General features: G+C 43.2%; 1 non-coding gene and 1 pseudogene across 1 annotated transcript; both read left to right on the forward strand.

Moving 5' to 3' along the window:
- The first annotated feature begins 533 nt into the window (after positions 1 to 533).
- On the forward strand, positions 534 to 996 carry LOC116525583 (annotated as a pseudogene).
- Positions 997 to 3,260: 2,264 nt separating this feature from the next.
- LOC116525865 lies at positions 3,261 to 3,367 on the forward strand. The gene has a single exon (XR_004257861.1). It is a non-coding gene; the product is annotated as a U6 spliceosomal RNA (small nuclear RNA).
- Positions 3,368 to 3,481: the final 114 nt, after the last annotated feature.

The following is a 3,481-nucleotide window of genomic DNA, read 5'->3' on the forward strand; positions in this document are numbered from 1 at the left end:
AACCTTTTTTTATGGTTTAATGTCTATTCTGTGTTTTGGTAGTCAGAATTCTAAGATTACCCCAAAGATTCCTGGCCCCTGGGGTACACATACCTTCCCCTAGTTATTCAATCAACACGAATGTGGGTACCATTTGCAGGGACTCTGCAGATGTAATTCAAATCCCTAATCAGTTGACCTTAAGAAAGACTATCCAACTGGGCCTGACCCAATCACATTAACCCTTTAATGATGTCAGAAGTTCAAAGTATGAGACAGATTCAACAGTTGCTCTTTTAAAAATGGAGGCTACAAGGCAAGGAACATGGGTGGCCTAGGAATTAAGAACAACTCTGACAGCTAGTAAGGAAACAAGGAGCTCAGTCCTATAACCAAAAGGAGCTGAATTCTATCAGCAACAAGAAAGCTTGAACACCGATTCTTCCCCAGAGGATCCACATGGAAATTTAGCCTGGCTAACACCTTGACCTTGGCCTTGTGTTATCATAAGCAAAGACCCAGGCATGCCATGCTAGATTTCTGGCCTACAGGACTATGAAGTAACAATAATCGCTCTTTTACTCTCCCGCTGTCTAAGGATAGGCCGCCATCATGAACGACACAGTAACTATCCGCACTAGAAAGTTCATGACCAACCGACTGCTTCAGAGGAAACAAATGGTCATTGATGTCTTTCACCCCAGGAAGGCAACAGTGCCTAAGACAGAAATTCGGGGAAAACTAGCCAAAATGTACAAGACCACACCGGATGTCATCTTTGTATTTGGATTCAGAACTCATCTCGGTGGTGGCAAGACAACTGGCTAGGTATGATTTATGATTCCCTGGATTATGCAAAGAAAAATGAAACCAAACATAGACTTGCAAGACATGGCCTGCATGAGAAGAAAAAGACCTCAAGAAAGCAACGAAAGGAACGCAAGAACAGAATGAAGAAAGTCAGGGGGACTGCAAAGGCCAATGTTGGTGCTGGCAAAAAGTGAGCTGGAGATTGGATCGCAGCCAAAGGAGTAAAGGTGCTGCAATGATGTTATCTATGGCCGTCGTGGATTTTTCACGAGAAGCTTAATAAACTAAAAACCTTCGTGTGGAAAAAAAAAAACAAACAATAATCATGCTTTAAACCTCTAAGTTTACATACTATACACATTTTAAGTATGTAAAAACAGAAAATGAATACACGTGTCTTATTTAACTGGCCTATCTTTAGACAGCAATGTTAAAGATTAAATGCAATGTTGCTAGCAAGTCTTAGCAGTCAGGGAATAGTCAGGAGCCAGAAACCATACCAATAACTTGAACAGGATGGAGATAATATGAAGACGTGTTAACTAGTAAAAGGTGGTTATGTTTTAAGTGGGGTAAAAATAGTTCCTTATGGGGTCCAGAGGGAGCAAATGCAGAAAGCGGATACTTACTATAATAGCTCCAAGCTAAAGGGGTGTGTGTGTGAGAGAGAGAGAAAGAGAGAGAGAATAAGAAAGAGTCTAAGAACTCAGAATAAGATCCCTCCATGCAGGACTGGAGAGGATGTGGCTGCCACAGAACACATAGCCAGAGAGTAGCACAAAGACCTAGAAGAGGGAACAGGGAAGAGGTGGTCCACAGGAGGGCCCTACTGGAAGGCAGAGAAACTTCCTTGAGGGTACAGGTAGGCTGAGGCTGCTTCATAAGCACCACTGAGGTGAGCACTGCCAGGCTCTCCTATGCCAGCCTGCTGACTGCTGCACCAAAAGCACGCACATTGGAAGTGCGCAGATGGGGGAATACCCTCCCACTTCTTTTTTTTTTTTTTTTTTTGAGATAGAATCTAGCTCTGTCACTCAGGCTTGGAGTGTAGTGGTGCAATCACAGCTCACTGCAGCCTCAATTTTCTGGGCTCAATCAAGCGATCCTCCCACCTTAGCCTCTGGAGTAGCTGAGACTACCACGTGCGCCACCACACGTGGCTAATCTGCTTTGTTTTCAAGTACTGACGAGGTCTTGCTACGTTGCCCAAGCTGACGTCGAACTCCTAGGCTCAAGCAATCCTCCTGCCTTGGTTTCCCAAAATGCTGGGATTACAGGCCAGAGCTACCGTGCCTGGCTGAGAAGTATCTTTTCTCCTCTCTCCCTCCTAACATTGTGCCTCCAGTGTCTTCTATTGGCAACGCCTAAAGTGAAGCCAGCTCACCAAAGGGAAATGCTTACAGTGCTGAGCTCCTATATCAAAAGCAGGGCATAAATGGATTTGGATTTACATAAACTGGGAAGCGAGTGACGATAACTAGCACAGTACACCCCTTTCGGCTACCTGGCTTCCATACGGTGTGCCTCTACACACATTTTAAGTATCCAAACAACTCTGATTCCACCTAATAACATGCAGCTACCTTCCTATAAATGAACATGTTCTCACCTTCTCCCCAAAATAAGCTGCAGTCCTAATAGACATTGTATTATTTACTGGCTATATTACTCCTTAAAATTCAGTCCCACAAAATATTCTGTTCTCTAAAGATCAATTGTTAAATTAACTTCCAGTCATTTATATATAAAATAAGGGAAAAAAGAAAGGAAAATTAATACATATAAATATACAGACACAAGAAAAATAAGTTACTATAATCCTTGCTTCTGCACCTGGTGATAAAGCCATGGATGGTATCCCTAACCTTCTTCTTTCACTATGCATGCAACATATCTTGTGACCTCAATCAAAATCTCAGCCAGTCTGGGTTCTCAACATGACAGGGTGACCTAAACCTTCATTCCTGAAAGATCTGACTCCTCAACAGATCTGCCTTTTCTTGAGTACTGCAGTTTTTCATTAGTCTTTACATGGTACAAAAAAGTACTAAGAGACACTAGAGAATCCTGAGGTACAAACATCATCCTCCTTGCCCCCGTTGTATAGCATAATCCCATTTGCCTTGGTAATCAGAACAAAGCACTCCAGTCAGCAGAGTGACCTTGGTTGGTTCAGTGGCATCAACAGTCCCAAATGGGTTGTAGCCTCATCTTTCAACTCAATGGAACCATTCTGTGTCCTCTGGTAGTAACATTCCCTATTGGAAAACAAGAACCCCAAATCCCAGCAGAGCTCAGTTGCTAGGATGGGAAACAGAAATTCTAAGACTGGGTTACAAGGTATAGTAACAGTGAGAAACTGCTTAAAGGGTTTTACCAGTAAGTACAACATGGAGGTTGGTCTGTGAATTTATGCCATATTCATCAAACACCCCACTCTCCCTAATTTGTGTATAACACAAGAAATACAGGTGCTCGCTTCGGCAGCACATATACTAAAATTGGAAAGATACAGAGAGGATTAGCATGTCCCCTGCGCAAGGATGACATGCAAATTCGTGAAGCGTTCCATATTTTTAAAAAGAAAAGAAAAAAGGCCGGGCGCGGTGGCTCAAGCCTGTAATCCCAGCACTTTGGGAGGCCGAGGCGGGTGGATCACAAGGTCAAGAGATCGAGACCATCCTGGTCAACA

The sequence above is a fragment of the Sapajus apella genome, unplaced genomic scaffold (assembly GCF_009761245.1).
Source record: "Sapajus apella isolate SASKATOON/1434 unplaced genomic scaffold, GSC_monkey_1.0 scaffold48, whole genome shotgun sequence".
Lineage (NCBI taxonomy): Eukaryota > Metazoa > Chordata > Mammalia > Primates > Cebidae > Sapajus > Sapajus apella.